The 19769-nt window shown below is 39.0% G+C and overlaps 1 pseudogene; it reads right to left on the bottom strand.

Annotated features, from left to right (window-relative positions):
* Positions 1–542: 542 nt before the first annotated feature.
* On the bottom strand, positions 543–994 carry LOC117719652 (transcription factor BTF3 pseudogene; annotated as a pseudogene).
* Between the last annotated feature and the right edge of the window lie 18775 nt (positions 995–19769).

The following is a 19769-nucleotide window of genomic DNA, read 5'->3' as shown; positions in this document are numbered from 1 at the left end:
GACAAAAATAGAATGCTAAGATAGAGATTCACATAATACCTCCAGATTTAAGTCATGGTTTTGCCTTTTGCAAGGCATGCATTGTTGAGTAACATTTCTGTGTGCAAAATGGTGCTAAAATTAGATTTTTTTTTTAGTGCAGAAAGATGATCTGGAAATAAAACATAATACTACATAAAAACTTTTAAAAAATAGTTATTAGTCCATGTAATTATTATATGTACACATCATCATTGCAATTAATGCTAGTATACATTCCTATACCACAATTTGATGATTTTTTTTTAAATTAGGTAATGAATTTGATTAACCTTTTCCAAACTTTATTCCTAGGCTTCTTCAGCTTAATTTGCCGCAAAGAATGAATTAGATGTAAGCGAAACTGAAAGGAGCTGCAGAGTCCGGGGAGCTTGGGCTTAAAAATATTAGAGATCTAGATCTTATCAAATTTATAATAAATAAAAATTAAAAAGCTGTCATGATATAAAACAGCAGCTCTTGTAACTTCTGCCAAGTGTCACCTCCTTCAGAAGTTGCTTCATTCAGTTTGCCTCATCAATATTCTCCACCATTTGGAACTTCATCACCGTCATCCTCCCCAGGAACCAGTGGTACTTTTCTGTCCACTGATTGTATGGGCAGAGCTTCAGCCAGTCTCCTTAAACTAGTCAGACTGTCTGCTCCAAGCTGGTTTAGGATGCTAGGAGCATTTCTGTCAGCTGCTTAGTCTCAGTGTGGCCTGTAAGGGTGAAGGTGTTTGCTGCCAGAAAAGTCTGAACTTTAGGGTTGTCAAAATGGATCACTGTTGTTTGGTTTGTAAACATGTTTACTTTTTCAATACCAGAGATACTGTTTACCCCTAATTTTTTTAAGGAGAACTGCAGTTTTTTATCGTCGGCTGTGGCTGTTATGTGAACTACCTTCTTCTACGAGCAATTTCTTTCCCACCAGTGCACACTTGTGCCTGCAGTTTGGCTAATTTTTCCTGGTTCATGTTTCTTTCATCTTGTCGGAGTGGAAATGGGGCTGCTCTGAGGACTAAGGTTCATGCTCAGTGGGTCTCGGGCAGACCCGCCGAGATAAGGCACACACACTTGGGGATGCAAGATGGCAGCTCCAATCAGATGATTTTATGAATATATCTTGCATGCTATTTTCCCTGGAAATTTGAATTTTTAAAATAGAGGCTATTAAAAGTAGACTCTATAATTATCATCTTTAGATGCTATTGACCACAAATGCATGGTACTTTGAATCAATATTTCCCTATAATCTAGCACAGAAGTTTTTATGTTGAAAATTTAATTAATTCTCTTTCCTCATAAAATAATTGACATTTTATGAAAAAAAAATCACTAATAATGGATCCTTCCTAGTTTTGCTTACAAAAAGGCTTGTAAGAAACGATTCTGGGGCAGATCTCGCCCAAACAAATTGGTGCTCTCCTGATTCTACAGGAGAATCACTGTTTGTTCTTTGTTTTTTGTTGTCAATGTGACCTGAAGGGGAAAGAGAACCCCAAGTGAAGAATTTCTTCAATTCAAGATATGGAGGAAGAGGAAGATGATCCAGATTCTGCATGGCTTTAAATAGCCACAGGTAGCTATGAATTTAAGAGATGGATAATTATAGAACCATATGTTTTATCTAGGTGGGCAGCTTGTTTCATTATCAATTGACTCTGAAATTATTGTGTGAGCATCTTGTGAATTGAGAATTTATTGACATATAAATCTGATTGATTAATTATAAGCTTTTGAGTTTTGATTTACTGGGTTAAGGGGATTTGTGACAACTAGGCTCAGTGTGTAGATGGTTGACAAGTGGCTCTAAGGCAAGCCAACCAATGCTGGGAAGACTACCATCAGGGGCTAGCCTAGAGGCAGAGGCAGTGAGACAACCCAGGCAGAGAGTAGCTAGTGATAGCACAGGATAGTGCAACCATTTTTTATTTCCCGCAACACCCTTTTTTTTTTTTCATTTTTACAAAACCTTTAAAATTAGAAAAATTTAAAAATTAGAAATTAGAAAGCAATTGCCTTAAGTGCTATGCTAGTGGCATGCATGATAGGTAGCCGATTTCAGCAAACAGTGATAGATGGGTTAGAAATGCCATAAAGAGTGTTGACTTCTAGACTGGAACTCATAAGCATGAATAGAACAAGCATATCCCAGACAGTAGTAATAGTAATGCAGACATTCCAAAACAATGTAGAGAAAAGCCAGCAATTAGCATGACTGGAATGTAGACTAAGGGAATGAGAAATATGAGGATAGCAAGAACTCAGACATGGCCTTCCTTCCGGTCTGGGCCAGAGCACTGAGCAGATCTTGGGTGGCAGCTCTGTCCCCAACCTCCAAGAACCCAGAGGAAGCAGGGATCCCAGGCGCTCGAACTCAGGCAGTATCTTAGGTAAGCAGACAGCAGGGCCCGTAACTGGGAACCAAAAGGACCCAGGAAGTCACTCCCAGACCGGAACACTGGTTCCTTCCGGTCTGGGCCAGAGCACTGAGCAGATCTTGGGTGGCAGCTCTGTCCCCAACCTCCAAGAACCCAGAGGAAGCAGGGATCCCAGGTGCTCTAACTTGGACAGTGTCTTAGAAACTAGTTCTCAGATCTGAGGCCTGGATCAGACCTCTGCCAGATCTGCTGTTGTGTGGACCCCGGATTCCACCTGAGACATACTGGAAGGTCCACTCAATCCAGAGCCACAGAAGAACAAATGAACTCAGAGCTTCAGACAACATATCCTGAGATATTCTAGAGGAGACACTGCACCCAGAACAGCAGACACCTAGCTGGACTACTACCTTGGAGGCACCATATCCTGAGGCATCCTAGAGGTACCACTGTAATCAGTGCAGCTGGAAAAGATCACAGAGACATCTGGACCCCTAGGAGATCAGACACAAGCTAGATAACTAGAAAGACAGGCTTCAGTCAGAGACAGCAAGTACAGGCAGCACTAGAGTTAACCAGATGGCAAAAGGCAAGAGCAAGAACATAAGCAACAGAAACCAAAGTTACATGGCATAATCAGAACCCAACTCCCCCATCAGAACAAACCCTGAACACCCCATCACACCAGAAAAGCAGGAATCAGAATTAAAATCACTTCTCATGATGATGATAGGGGGCTTTAAGAAAGACATAAATAACACTCTCAAAGAACTTAAGGAGAGCACTGGTAGACAGATAGAAACCCTTAAAGAGGAAACACAAAAATCCCTTAAGGAATTGCAAGAAAATGCAACCAAATGGGAAAAGGAATTAAACAGAACCATGCAGGATCTAAAAATGGAAGTAGAAACAATAAAGAAATCACAAAGGGACAATACCCTGGAGATAGAAAACCTAAAAAGATCAGGAGTCATAGACACAAGTATCACCAACAGAATACAAGAGATGGAAGAGAGAATCTCACGTGCAGAAGATACCATGGAAAACATTGACACAACTGTCAAAGAAAATGCAAAATACAAAAAGCTACTAACCCAAAATATACAAGAAATCCAAGACACAATGAGAAGGCCAAACCTAAGGATAATAGGTATACATGAGGGGGAAGACTCCCAACTAAAAGGACCAGTAAATATCCTCAACAAAATTATAGAGGAAAACTTCCCTAACCTAAAGAAAGAGATGTCCATAATTATACAAGAAGCTTACAGAACTCCAAATAGTTTAGACCAGAAAAGAAATACTTCCCGCCATATAATAGTCAAAACATCAAATGTACAAAACAAAGAAAAAATACTAAAAGCAGTAAGGGAAAAAGGCAAAGTAACATATAAAGGCAGACCTATAAGTATTATACCAGACTTCTCACCAGAGACCATAAAAGCCAGAAGATCCTGGACCAATATCTTACAGACACTAAGAGAACACAAACGCCAGCCCAGACTACTATACCCAGCAAAACTGTCAATCATTATTGATGGAGAAACCAAAATATTCCATGACAAATCCAAATTTACACAGTATCTCAATACAAATCCAGCACTTCAAAGAATAATTGGTGGAAAACTCCAAAACAAGGAGGGAAACTACAACCTAGAAAAGGCAAGAAAGTAATCTTCCAAAAACCCCAAAAGAAGATAATTACACAAACATATCTCCACAGATGTTAGCCCAAAAGCTTGGATTAGCAAAGACTCAACCCACAGACCACATGAAGCTCATGAAGAAGGAAGACCAAGAGGGGATGCCTCAGTTCTACTTAGAACGAGAAACAAAAATGCTCAAGGGAGCAAATAGGGAAACAAAACATGGGACAGAAACTGAAGGAGGGGCCATCAGGAGACCATTCCACCTGGACATTCAACCCATGTACAGCCACCTAATCTAAACACTGTTGTGGATGGCTGGAAGTGCATAATATGAGGAACATGATATAGCTGTCTCCTTAGAGGTCAGCCAAAGACTAACACACTCAGAGGACAATGTTCACAATTAACCACTGATATGATCAGGGGTTTTCCAATGGAGAACTTAGTGAGAGGACTGAAAAAGCAGAAAGGGTTATTGACCCCAGGTGGAAAGCAACAATACCAAACAACCAGACCCCCCAGGGTCTAAACCACCAGCCTGGGAACACATAGGGAGGGACCCAAGACTCGAGAGGTATATGTAGGGGAGGATGGCCTTGTTGGACATAGGTGGGAGAGGAGTTTCTTGGTCCCATAAAAAAATGAACACACAGTAAGGGGGGGAATGTGAGGGCAGGGAGGGGATAGTGAGGGGGGGTAGGTGCGGTCACTGCCTCATAGAAGCATGAGAAGGGGGATGGGATAGGAGGTTTCTGGGTGGTGGGAGGAAGTAGGCTAAGGGGATAAAATCTGAAACTTAAATACTACAACCAATTTTAACAAGTGGAGAAAAAAAAGTCTTCAGAACCAACATCTTTAAAAAAAAATGTCAGCCTCCTGGGGGTGGGAATTTTTTTTTTTCTCTTGATACTAAAACTTGTTCTGTGAATTGTATATTGCAGAATACACAGCCTTGGTGTATCTACTCATCAAGCATACTGAGCAGACCTGCCCAAACCTCTGATGTCCTGGAATTCCATCTGGATTCAGTGAAGACACAGCATCAGAGGCTTATCAACTTACTCTTCCCCCCACCCCTCTTCTAAAATCTCAATGCCCTTAATCAGCTTGAAGAAGTTAAGGAAGAGTCAGCGCCCCTATTCCCTGAGCTTGGGGACTAATGTGGTTAATAATGGTCTGTCTTTCTAGGGACAAGTAGTGGTTTTGTTGGAACAGGGGGGATTAGCTAGGACTTATTGCATAGCCATAACCTATTGGTAGAAATCTGTATAATTATTATCAAGATGAAGTTATAATTTCTTAAATGGTACAAAATTTACTTGGATCTCAAATTTAAGGTTTTCATTGGTATGAGCCTCTTATTAATATAAAAATGAGATGAATATTGATATGCTCATGGGCATTGTGCCTGTATAAAACATTTAGGAATACAATGCCTAGACCCAGCCCTTTTTTAACTTTTTTAACTGATTTGGAACGGTTAACCTATGAGTTAAGGGACTATAGCAAATTCATGGTTTTGAGTTTATTGTTAGGGTGTTTTCCATATTTTATTTAGAAATAGCTGAGAGGAGTGAACAGACAACAGTCCAGGTTACCTTACATGGATAGTTCGTTTTCAAAACTTCAGAAGTCCATAGAACTGACGCTACAAATATTTATATATTAATGTTCATATTGATTAGAGACCTGTCTGCTCCTGACAGCTTCCTGTCGTGGATTCTAAGAAGAAATTGAGCATCCTTGGAGTTACTCCAGTTGTGTGGTAACAGCCACTAGGCAAGAATTGCCTCTCTCCATCTACAGACAAATTACTGTCCAGAAAAGGACACAACTGCAGAATAGTTGACTGATTATATCTGCCTAGACAGAGTAATCAGTCCTTAATAATCCTGCATCACCAAGGTCTGTCAGATGATTCTGGGCCAGAAGGCTGAAGATTTGATGCTCCAACGTTTGGTAGTATAGGGGCTTTTCAGGTGTTCAGAGGTCTCTATAAATTGGCTAAGTTTTAGAAGCTATGCTTTGTGCTTCCCACAATTATAGTTAACTCAGTCATTCTGGATTTCTGACGGGGTTGAAAACTTATAGCTATTTACAGTAAGAGAAAAGACTTGAGTGGATGGTCATCAGCTGACATTCATCCTAAAGCCAGGTTCAGAACTAAATGTTTTAGTTAGGATAGATGACATAGGTGCTGGTTAGTCAACAAAAGGATGGACGGGGTATTAGGACTATCTTGTACCTCACTGGTACAAATTGGCATGATTATGCTCTAATTGTATTTTGAGAGAAAAGTTTCATTTTAACAGGAAGGGTGATGTGTAGGAGGAGTACTGAGAGGAAGAAAAGGAGTAAGAAGAGAAGAAGAAGGAGAGGAGAAGCTAGGTGATGAAAGAGAGAAAGAGGGGGGAGACAGGGAGGCAGATATTCATGTATCTCCACGAGTCAAAGACAGTTGTTATATCTAGGTTGGTCAGTGGGTTACACCTCTGATTGAACAATTCCAAACTTATAACGCTTATGATTAACATTATTTTAAAACAATGTATAAATGCAAAAAGGAAAAGGGGACATGGGATTGGGGTTTTTCTAAGGGGGGGAATGGGGAAAGGGGATGGCATCTGAAGTGTAAATAAAATATCTAATAAAAAAATAAAAAAAATTAAAAAAAAAGAACTCAGACATGAAAGAGTTAAACCAAGACAGAGAGCTTGGAATACATCCCAGAATGTGAGAGATTTAATGGAGTGATTGACATAATCAGATCTGAATTTTAAGGTACAAGTCATATTGCAGTGATGATGTTGAGGGGTAAGGATATACATAGAGGCATCTATTCAAAAAGAATTTTATCCATGACAGATATGAGTAATTGATAGCTTCAGCTGAAGTAATACTGATGGAAGTAGATGAATGAATACAAGGAAAATAATAAGAGAGTTTATAGGACTTAAGGAGCACAGACATCAGCTGGGATTCCAGCTCCCTGGAATTAAACCTGAATAGAAGTTGGGGTCCTTACTAAGCAGGATTCTTAGTGAACGGGGCAGGTTGGAGGTGACTGATGACTTGTGATTGTTAGGAGGAAAGGGCATTCAAGCTCTAGAAGAAAATATTTCAGTACTATTAAATATCCAGTATATCCAGGTAGAAAACAAACATCAACTTTCTGGGGCTGGAATGCAGATCTGGCATCTTTCAGCAGATGAATGGTAATTGAAGAATGGGAGTGGTTGAGGTCAATCCTAGGAAATATGATATTTTAAGGAATGAGAAGAAACAACAACATGTAGAAATAATAGTACTATAGGTCCATGGAGATAAATGATTTTCAAGGAAAATAGAGTGCTTTTGTTTTTCTGTTCCTTCAGTACAATCCAGACAGAGAAATGGTATGACCTCAAGAGATTTGTGGTTGACTCCCTACCAGTAAACAGGTCATTCTGCTTGGACACTGTCTGATAATTTAATTCATCTTTGAGGGTATCTATTTGGAAGCAGCTCCAAATCCTTCATATTGATGGTTCAGTTTCAACACTGAACCCACTGACTCTATTTCAGACATGGTTGACTGTGTAGGGAACAGATGTCCAGAACTGGCCAACTGACTCTTACTCTAGAGTGCCTCTTACCCCCTATTGTTTTCATTTAGTGTGCTTGAGTTTCAGAAGGAACTCAGATAAACACATTTCCTCGTTTATAATGAAAGAAATTTCAAAGGATACAATTATGGAGAAGCATAGAACAAGATGTTAGAGAGGCATCAAGATTCTTTGCTCCGTTCCAACATACTGCCCTTCACAGAGATACTCATGGCTCACGGTTCAGCTATTTGGAAGGTTTTCAAATCCATTTATCATTTGTTTGCATTTTTGTTTTTGTTTTGTTTAAATAAATACTTGATTATATAGGCATGGTTATAAATGGATTGGATGTATCCATTGATAAATTTTTTGGCCTTGCTATGTAATAGTCATTCAGGGGTGTGCACCCTCTTAAAGGGGAATATCTTAGGACTATTACACAGGATACGTCAAAGCACTTTTATGACAAATTGGTGTCAGCAAAGATTATATTAGTGAAAAGTGAAAAGAACATAGATGAAGAGTTTATTTGGTAAGGATGTAAAAACAATACGCTAGGAACTTTAGCAACAAAGAAAAGAAAGAACATGAGAAAATGTACCAGGCTGAATGAAACAATTGTGTCAAGAGTGATGATTCTCTGACAAACACGCATACAGAGAATGATTTAGAGTTTATTTTCTATCTTATTTATCTTAAGTTATGTGAGGTAAAAGTCTGTGTTACAGAATATATTGCAGAAGTTGGCAGGCATTCTTTCTAAAACAGTCAAGAAATCATACGATTTGAATTTCCTGGATGGTGTGTATGGTCAATATAGTATATATAACTGAGAAATGGAGAATTTACAGATTATATTATGTTTAGAGAGTAAAGCATTGCACAGTGAAATCCAGGCTCTTGAGGGAAAGAATTGAAACAGTTCAGACTAATTTTTAAAGATTACTAGGGACAAAATTAATTAACGAAATTAAAGAGAATAAACCTATAGTCAGAGAATGCTTACATTTAATTTTTTTTTGACTTACAAATTTTTACTTTAAAATCTAATTAGTACATGGGATGTTGTCATTATTACAAAAAGATAAATCTACCTCAATTTGCAAAGCATTCAACATGGTTCTGGGACATAGCTGTGTGAGAACTCTCCAAGAGATCACTACTTAACATGATTTCAAATTGACAGATGACAACAGCTTGAGGTCAAGCCAATTCTTACAACACTCTCATTTATCTCTTCTAAAGTCATCCATGGTTTTACTTTTAAGAGAATTTTCTCATTGAAAAGAAATAAAAATATGAAGTCCTAATTTTTTTCACCAGGGAATTTGTGAGAGTTTTAAGTTTTCATAGTTCTTCTATCCAATGAAGACATGCCAATAAAGGAGTTTCCTCCAGTATCCAGATAACCAAGTTTTCAGAGTTCTTGGTTCATTTGAAGCATGATAGGTTGTAGGAAGCCACGGTTAGCGGTGATACATCTGCCATTCCAAGATGGTGCGGGCATCCCATCCTCCCACAAGTAAACAACTGACTGCACAGGTGCAAGAGGCAAAAAGCACGCCAAAAGTCACTGCCTATCCCAGGGCATATTATGGGTAATGAGTGAACAGCCAATCAGAAGTGAATACGTCACTCTAGGGTGTATTTAAGCAGCACCTCTTCCTGTCTTTCCGTCTTTTCCGCTTCTGCTTATACAAGAGTAAAGCCTTGCTGCAGTATTACCCGATCACTGCCCTGTCCTTTTTCGCAGGCAAAGGGGACTCGGGAGGTGCGTGGAACATTTGGCGTCGAAACCCAGGAATTTCAAGGCACCACGGAGAGACCCCCCAAGTTTTGGGGCAGGTTAAAAGACTACAGGATCGAGGTACGTCTTTGGAAGATATGCCTGGGGTGGAAGCGTTTGTGGCAAGCGGACTTAAACTCACCACTGCCAATCCACTAGCTAGCCTCTTGCTTGCATTGCTTTTGTTTTTAGCTTATTTGTGTTGTGAGAAAGAGGGCCACTCTAGCATACCAGAACCAGAGCATGTTAGCCGGCATCAGGCCAAAGAGCCTGGAGATCAGGCCAAAGAGCCTGGAGAAACAGATAAGGCCAAAGAGCCTGGAGAAAGGAAAGAGTACTCAAAAGGAACAAGGGCTACTGCAGAGCTCGTTAAGCTTAAGGACCTTCCACCAGTTGGTGGAGAGAGAGTGGAGGTCAATAGGACTTCACCCCATTAAGGAGCTTGAGGCCATAGACCTTAGCAGCTCCGAAGAAGACCTAACGCTAGGAGAGGAACAGGAGACATCCGCCTATGCAAAAAATAACCATTCTGAGATAAGACTAAGAAAGACCTTAAGTCACTCAGCCCAGCCCCATTGCCCTCGTCCGGCCTCGTTCCGGCGCCGGCGGCTAGCTCGAGCTCAAGGGTCCCCTGCCATGCTTCCCGGCTTGGGCTGTGGGAACAGAGGCGCTGCAACGGGGCCCGGGCCAGACCGGTTGCAGGGGCGTCTGCGCTCTGCTATCTGCGGTGGCTTGCATCCCTGCAGAGCGAGAGCAAGGGAGCGTGGGGCAAAAGACCGCCAGAGGAGGGAGACAGTCTGCACTGGGAAGCGGCCTCCCGTCAGCGGGCACATGGGGAGTGCCCCGTGAGCTTAGAGCAAGCAATGCCATTAATAGAACAGATGATCTTTGAAAATGCCACAGCTGAATGCCATGCAACCATTGTCCCTCGTAGGAACAAGAGGCTACAAGATTGGCTGAGAGCCTGTTGCGGCCCGGGGAGGGGAGCTGTTTGTTCTTATTCCACTGGTGAAGACAATCCAACTTGGGTCCCTATGCGGCTGGTTTAGATCGTGAAGAAGGAAGCCAGATTGCAAGATGACGACCCTGATTCTCCTGATACTGATGTTCGATTTGGGGATAAGTATACCACTGTGGGACATAGTTAGATCTTGGCCTGTTCCCATGCCAGTGCATTCAAATTCTGCAGCGTTGCCATTGTTTACAGCTATTGAGTGTTACTTGGTTGACCCAGCCTCAGGCGCATCCACCAACAGCCTGGGTCATAAATGCTACAAGTTTTCCATTAAATTTTACACTTTGTTTTGTGGCAGCAAAACTTTACAGCATAAAGGTAATCTACTTGGTGTTGATTTTAGAAAAAATAGATTGCTTACATCGTTAAAGATTGGTTTTGTTTCTCAAAAATATGGTTATACTCTAATATTTAAAAAGAGGCTTAAAAACATAGTTAAACTGCCAATATTCCATTGGCTACAGTTGGTAGTTCAACCGAGAGTTTGAAAATTTTTGATTTGCCTATATTTATAGAGAAAAGATACAACATGTATCTTTTAAAGTTTACAGTTTAAATTTAAGATTCAAAGTTAAAGTCAAAACCTAGCCAAGCCTCAGAGAACAGGCCCGAGGGAGGTTACATTTACATTTGAATTGAGACAATGCAGAGACTGAGCTGCAGAAGCTCAGGAGCTAAAAGCTCCTTTTGTTCTGGGTCTTCAGACCAGGTCCTAGAAATGTGCTTACCGGAATTCGTCTCTTGTCTTCATTGTTTCTTGTGAGAAGAGGGATAAATCTAAGACCCAAAGACTTTACAACAGTCTGAGGGGGAAAAGATATGATTATGCTGGAGAAATTAAAATTATGTCTACTTCCCTCCATGAGTATAACTGTACCTGCTGATAAAATATGGTTCAAATTGTTTTAATTCCTTTATATTCAAAGTTGTTAAAAATGAGATGCCTCTAATGGATTGGATTCCTCTAATGTATGTAACAATTATTAGAGAATAAGGTTGACTTTTATCCGATATTCTCATTGGACAAAAAAAGATTGGTTATTAAATTAATCCAAAATAAAGTTCAAATTTAAGATTTATACAGCCTAACTTGCCTACTCCAGCTGCCATTTCAGTAAATGCTTATAGAATTATTATAGATATAAAAGATGTTTTATACCTTCCCTTTACATTTCTGATAAAGGTGAGAGATTTAGGGTTAGTAAATTTATTCATAATTTTTAAGAGTCCATGAAGTGATATTTGTTAAAAATAATTGCTTCAGAAAATGGTTAATCGTTTTACATTTTATATATATAAATATTGTTGTTGCTTCAATACAAAAAATTAAGAGGTTAAATCTTTTAGTGTATATTATTCATTGTGTGATACTTTATTAGTAGATTTCTCCAAAGAAGTTTTCTACAAGCCATTGCTCCAATATAACGAGCTTTAAAAATTTCTTGGACTACTTGTTGCTCCAGAAAGAATTCAAAGGCAGTGTCTTTTCAATATTTGAGACATGTTGGGGCTAGAGAGATGGCTCAGCCATTAAAGGCTAGATTTGCAATTTAAAATATAAAAGCTGAACTCCCAGCAACCATATGGTGGCTCACAACCATTTGTGGTGGGGATCTAACGCCATCTTCTGGCTTCTCACAACCATTTGTGGTGGGGATCCAACGCCATCTTCTGGCTTGTGAGTGTACATACAAAAGAAAAATGGTTTACTTTTAATCTTGATTTGCTCTTAGTGATTTTTAAAAGTTGCTTAGAGATATTAATTGGCTAAAACCTCATCTTAAGCTTACCATAGGAGGATTTAAACCTCTGTTTGATATTTTCAAAGGGATGCAAGTCATAATTCCCCTTGACAATTAACTATAAAGGAGAGATAGCTTTGCTGAAAATAAAGTAAACTGTTAGTTATCAACAGATAATTCCACTGTTTAGAATGTTAAAAAAGGGTGTATCTGCCTTTGTCTTGTTAAATGATATATTTCATAAAATACAAAATGTTTCAGCTACATGATCTAATATCTCTAGCCATTTGGATAACATTAAAATTAATAAGGTGTTTAGGAATGCATCTGCACAACCGTTGTCGGTGTGTGTGGACCCTCCATTTTTCTTTATGTTATCCAACTTTCAGAATAATTCTGATATCTTGGATTGTAAGAATGTTACATGCTTTTTAGCACAATGCTGGAATGGATCACTAGACCTAGCCTTGGTTGTGCACGTGCCTACCTTTGTGCCCATCCCAGTAGAAGCTGATCCTGAAACTCTCCCTCCTACATCATTATTGAGACGTAAAAGAGACTTGGGTCAATCAGAATTGATTTGCTCCAGGCCCATGTGGAGCAGCTCACAGATGTGGTTCAAATGAGCTGCATGTCAGCAACCCCACATCTAGGTATTACACCTCTGAAATTTATGAATGATACATTTATTCAAAGCCATAATCTTTCTGCTTATTTAAAAGGGAATTGGACTGGGGAGTTGGACCTGGTGCAGCAACAATTGCAGATCCAGATCTAGAGCCTTGATGGAACACGAGTGGACCCTGTTACCCCTGGTGATTTTACTTCTTGACTTACCTCTGCCTTTTCCTTCTTTCTTAAAGGTTGGGGATAGGCCTGTTTGGTGCAGCCCTATGTTGTGGATTAGTGTTCATGATGGTTGGTCTGTAAGCTCAAAGCCCAGCAAAAACGTGACAAGGCCGCTATCACCCAAGCACTCGAAGCCTTGGAGCAAGGATCTCCCCCCTGAAATTTGACTATCTAGGCTAAGAAAGTAGCCGATGACTGAGACCCTCAGTCGATGCACCCCAAGGGTTCAGCCCATTGCACTGGGTCGATGAGAGGTCTAAGTCCAGCCAGCCCTTGCCTGAATAGCTGTGGTACCTGAATAGTAGGTTGACAGCCCTTGCACTCCTGGGAACTATACTCCATTGCACAGGGACGGTATCAATTCCTCTTTACATCCCCTTAGCCCTTGCACCCAGAGGACTTGTTTCCATTGCACCTGGTAGGGTAAGGGAGACTCTTCGGGCTGTAAGCTCCTGATCGCTTAGTCCCCCAAGATGGAGTTTGCTTGATCAGGCTTGAGTTCGAATCTTGATTGGTGCTGTGCTTGATAGGCAAAAGGCTGTTCCATATTAATAATTTAAACAGGGGGAGATGTAGGAAGCCATGCTTAGCGGTGATACATTCACCATTCCAAGATGGCGCGGGCATCCCATCTTCCCACAAGTAAACAACTGACTGCGCAGGTGCAAGAGGCAAAAAGCGCGCCAAAAGTCACTGCCCATCCCGGGGCGTATTATGAGTAATGAGTGATCAGCCAATCAGAAGTGAATACGTCACTCTAGGGTGTATTTAAGCAGTGCCTCTTCCTGTCTTTCCGTCTTTTCCGCTTCTGCTTATACAAGAGTAAAGCCTCGCTGTAGTATTACTCGATCACTGCCTCCGTGTCCTTTTTCGCAGGTGAAGGGGACTCGGGAGGCACGTGGAACACTAAGTAAGAAGGGAATATGAAATCTGGATGGAGGGAAATATTTATAACATAAACAAATACTGAAATATAATGAGAAAACAGAAGCTCGGATATAAATATATTTTCATGTGTCTCATATGTTAATAATGGTCTCAGATGTAGGCATTAGAATTAGAAAACTTGAGTCATACTATTTATCTTATTTGAAACTTATTTTTAATTGAAGATATATACTAATGTATAGCTATTGTACAAAATTTTTGGTTCCGTTATGTCCTTTTATCTATACTTTTTATTCATATAGACATATATCATATGCTTGATCGTATTTATCTCCACAATCCCCACTCATGCCTCTTCCCCTTTCCATTACAACTCTTGCTCATCCAACATAATTTTCCTTCTGCTTTCATATTTTGATTTTGAAATATTGATTCAATGCATAAGAGATAATACATGGTATTTGTCTTTCTAATTTTGGACAATTATACTTTACAGATTGATATTCCACTACAGAAAGGAACAATTTTGCAAACTATTTATCTGACAGAGGATTAATATCCAGACTATACAATGATCTTAAAGAATTCTATTTCAAAATATGCTCAAAATGATCCAGCAAATAAGTAGGCAAATTCATTGAACTGACATTTTTCAAACAAAACAAAAACAACAAAATAAAATGTTCAATAACTATTTGAAAAATGTTCAACACATTCTATTACCTTTCTAATTAGCCCCAGTCAGAATAGCTGTTATCAAGAAAACAAACATCCACAAATGCTGACAAAGATGCTGGGTAAGAGGGCAGAAAGACTCGGGAAGAACCCACGTAAAATATTAGTGATAATGTAATTTTATGCTGACACTATGGAAACCATAATGGGGTTTTATAAACACACACGCATACACACAAAAAGAAATCTGAACATGGAGCTATTATCTAATCCAGCTAGAGCACTCCTAGATCACTATTTGAAGGCATCTAATTCAGCACACAGCAGAGGCACCCCTTTATTTATTATTGTACTACTCACAATGGCCAGTTAACAGAGCCAGTCTATCAAATAGATAGATGAAGAAAACATGTTGTATACACATAGTAGAGTTTTACCCTTCACAAATCTAATACTACTAAAGATTGATAAACCAAAGTAAATATATTAGTCATGTAACTGTACAATAAGAACATAAATTTTATTTCTTTTTTTTTATTTGTTTTTTTATTAGATATTTTATTTACACTTCAGATGCCATCCCCTTTCCCCATCCCCCCCTTAGAAAACCCCTATCCCATTCCCTCTTTTCCTTTTTGCATTTATACATTGTTTTAAAATAATGTTAATCATAAGCGTTATAAGTTTGGAATTGTTCAATCAGAGGTGTAACCCACTGACCAACCTAGATATAACAACTATCTTTGACTCATGGAGATACATGAATATCTGCCTCCCTGTCTCCCCCCTCTTTCTCTCTTTCATCACCTAGCTTCTCCTCTCCTTCTTCTTCTCCTCTTCTTACTTCTTTTCTTCCTCTCAGTACTCCTCCTACCTTAGCTCCTTCTACACATCACCCTTCCTGTTAAAATGAAACTTTTCTCTCAAAATACAATTAGAGCATAATTATGCCAATTTGTACCAGTGAGGTACAAGATAGTCCTAATACCCCGTCCATCCTTTTGTTGACTAACCAGCACCTCTGTCATCTATCCTAACTAAAACATTTAGTTCTGAACCTGGCTTTAGGATGAATGTCAGCTGACGACCATCCACTCAAATCTTTTCTCTTAAGGTAAATAGCTATAAGTTTTCAACCCCGTCAGAAATCCAGAATGACTGAGTTAACTATAATTGTGGGAAGCACAAAACATAGCTTCTATAACTTAGCCAATTTATAGAGACCTCTGAACACCTGGACACTCGCTCTACTTCAAAACGTTGGAGCATCTGTTCTTCTGCCTTCTGGCCCAGGATCATCTGACAGACCTTAGTGCTGCAGAATTATTAAGGGCTGATTACTCTGTCTAGGCAGATATAATCAGTCGAATAAATTTTACTTCTAATAAATTATTTTAATTTATTTTACCCAATTTTGTATTAAGGAAAAATATAAAAATTTATGTAAGTTACAGATAATAATTGTCTTGAATTCAGAGGAACTAAATGATAAAATCATATATATAATGAAATATATACATATGCTTAGCATGTAATATCCTCCTTTCTTACTAGACACAGTGATGAATGGAGATGGGGCAAATACTTAAACATTAAGGATCAGCAATTTAGCTCAGTAGTGGAGTGTCCCCTTTCTTTCCAGGCCTCAAATCTTAAAGGTTCCCAATTACCTCCTAACACTGCTACATTGAGGACCAAAGTTCTAAAGTGTGAATAATTACAGCATCCAACCCATATTTGACTCATAGCTCTTGACCTTTCAGAGGTCCCTCACCTTTAGGGGATGGTTCATTGAGCTCGTGTATTCTAAAGTTTTGTAGAACTAATAGATAAAAAAAAAAACAAAGACAAAACGAAACATAAAACCTTTCTAAATTTAAACATCACAGGATTTGTATGGAATTCTCAATTCTATGTGGACCTGTTACCCATTTATTTGTCCATTACTCTATATGTTGGAGAATTCAGGGAAATCAACTACCATATTTTGGATAGTAATAAGTGTTGTTAGTTTAAACAGAGTCCACAGCAGTGCATTTGTCATGACTCCTAAAGGGAAGAATGAACACCGCTCCCTGAGACACTACCTTGCAGTCTGCCTTCTTCTGCAGAGTGAATGCTTATCAGGACTAACTGATTTCAAACTGTGCTTTCAGGTACTAGTGCTCAGAACTAATTTGTTTTCACAAGAAAATAATATTGTAATCATTGTTATGGAGTTTTATGTTTGCTGTAATTGCATTCTTTCCTTGATCAGAGAGAAAGATTAATTCAAAACTTGTTCTAACTGCATTTCATTAAACCATAACGGAATTTCATTGGGTTAAATTTGGTAATTTTCCAATCTAAGTGTGTTTTAGTCTGATGCCAAGACTAATTCAATTGCTTCTCTTCTAGATTCATAGGTTTCATAAAAAGTTCATTTTATGTTAGCTTAGGGCTTTTCTGTCTACAGAGGGATATAGCATTTGTCACAAGGGTGCACAGATTTGTTATAAGAAAAACACAAAATGATTTGTAAATTTTACAATTGAAATGCCTATATTTAGAACACTTAATAATGGCACTTAGGAGACAAGAGTGTTTGTACATTCTTATGCTAATTAGCCAATTTGCTGTTGCTTTCTCTTAATTGCGGAAGGTGGCTTTTGCACAGAGCTCTGTAATGATTTATAGGACATTAAGACCTTCACTTTTATGGGCACTTTCCACGGAAGTAGGACATTTTCTTTTGCGCAAATGCTGTCACAGCACAGAAGGCACAACTGACCACATTTTTTATTTATTGGCGAGCAGTTTTGCACAACAGATAGAGCAGAGAGCAGATCTTTTCCAATGTGTCCTCGCTGCTGGCAAGGAAGCTTAAGTATATTATCACCACCATTCTGGTCACAGCATCGAAAAAGCCCTGAATTTTAATAACTGCCCTACTCAGTGAATTATAGCCCTGCCATGTAGCAATTGTGATTAGCTAGCTTGGGCTACCCTGTCCCTTTGCTGTTCTAATAACACTATTCCATGTCGGCCTCTGGGCAGCTTGGATGCTGGACAAAGAGGTAACCGGTAATGATGAAGTGCTGTATTTTATTTATAGCCTCAATTTGCTGAAGGAGCTTGTTTTGTGTTGGTTCTGAAGGGAAATTTCAGGTAACTCTAAATGATTTCCATTTTTGTCCTCTGGGTATGGTGCTCAGTTCACTGCATCCTTTAATTTTAAAGATGACTTTAGTTCTCAGATGAACGTGATTGTGCCAGAATTTGGCACGAGGCAGCTGTAGAATTAAATGAGAAGCTGAAATACTGCTGCTGCTGCTGCTGCCACTGCTGCCACTACTACTACTACTAATAATAATAATTGATAATAATAATAATTAATAATAAACACTCTGTGTTCCTAAATGCTTTAAGACTACCAGAGACTACCTTTGGCCCAATTAGTATATATTTCATTAATAATTTCAACTACAACTAAGACAACTGCTCTTTTTTATTCTGAAAGAATCACTGACTTTTATCTCGGCTTGTGTTAGTAGTAACATATCTTGAGTCCCTCCCTGGGACCAGCTATGGGGAGGCAGATCAGCTTTACTTAGTGTGATGCGAGGCTTATGTATTGGGATCAGAATATCCAGGAGGGGCAAAGGTCATTAGCTGAAGGTTTATGGATCATTAAAAACGAGAGGAGCTCCAGAAATCTCTGGAAGTAGTTGAGTGAGTTCTAATCCGGAAAAAGAAAGTTGAACCTGTAATGTTAACCAAGGCTATGTATGTGACATTCTACAGGAAGAGGTGTGTGTGGGGGGGGGGGATGGATAGAGTCGGGGTGGGTAAGCTCTTCAGACAAGCTCAGAGAAGGAGACACCCTGCTAATAAAGGGAATCTTCCATTTTGTGCCCAGCTCAGAAGGCTATCTTTGACCTTAATTAAGCATTTTCCCCATTATATCTACTTTTTTTTCTAAATAAAAATTTGAAAAACTGTAGAACTTAGTGTTTCATTAGTTTTCTTCATTTCCATCTACCTTTAAGTGCATTGACTTATCACGGTATTTCTTAAGTAATCAATGTTAATTGGATGTCAGATGCCATTTATATATTGGTACAATCTTTACTGTTTATTAGATTATTGGATTCTGGATGATAGCAACATTGGATGAATATGAGGAATTTTATATATAAAACTTGGGGCTGATCCACTTCATTATATGTGACTAGTATACAACAGTGTGGTGAGTTCTAAAATAGTGGCATAGATGTTTTGCTACAGATACATAGACAGATGGAGGACGAGGAGGGAGAGATGCTTACTCTGTGTGAGGGATAGCCCAGTGTCAAGACTTAAGGGACATAGAGGGACATGTAGATCTACCTTCATCTAGAGTTCTGTGCTGAACCAAAAGAATGCATTCCTTATAATGAGGCAGGTGCTATGGTAGACACTACAGGTGCGAGTGATAAAATGATGTGTGACGGCCAGCAATTTTTCAGCAGTCTCCCAATTCAAGAGAGTTTAAATGATTTAGTGAGTTGATTCTATCCATAGTCAAGAAAATTATGATGCTCCCTACTTGTATCACATGCTGTGCCTATGTTGGCATTTGAAAATAAAGCTTTATCTTTTTTCTCATGTCTTCTGGGCATTTTTTACTCCAGGATAAATGTGGTTCTCTATGTTGTTTTCCAACTGAGAATATAAAGGAAGAAAAATATGAATTTGGTACTAGAATTCATTAATTTTGATAGTCAAATTAATTATATTAAAAAATGGAGAGGTATTTTTGAAGCACACTTTTGAGTGTTTTGTGAGATGTTTGCAGAAATGACTAACTGAGGTGGAAAAGTTTGATTTGAATGAGAATGGCACCATCCCTGGTCCACGGGGTTCTAGACTGAATAAAACAGAAAATGGAAAGGGCAGATGAATTCCAACATCCCTTTCTTATGGCTCACTGATCCCTTAAGGTGTGAGTAAGCTGTCTTTGCCTAGCATACAGAAACAGACCACCTTACCCGATATGATGAACTCTAATGGCCTCAACCTAAGGGATAAAACACGCCCCTTGTCCATTATACTGTTTCTCAATAGATATTTAATCACACCAACAATGAGAACAGTAACAAATATAGTAGCCAAATTAACAACCATATACTATAGTAACTATATAGTTAATGGTTGAT

The sequence above is a fragment of the Arvicanthis niloticus genome, chromosome 14, assembly GCF_011762505.2.
Source record: "Arvicanthis niloticus isolate mArvNil1 chromosome 14, mArvNil1.pat.X, whole genome shotgun sequence".
Taxonomy (NCBI): Eukaryota; Metazoa; Chordata; class Mammalia; order Rodentia; family Muridae; genus Arvicanthis; species Arvicanthis niloticus.
The sequence above is the reverse complement of the archived record's forward strand: the minus strand, read 5'-3'. Positions and strand labels throughout refer to the sequence as shown.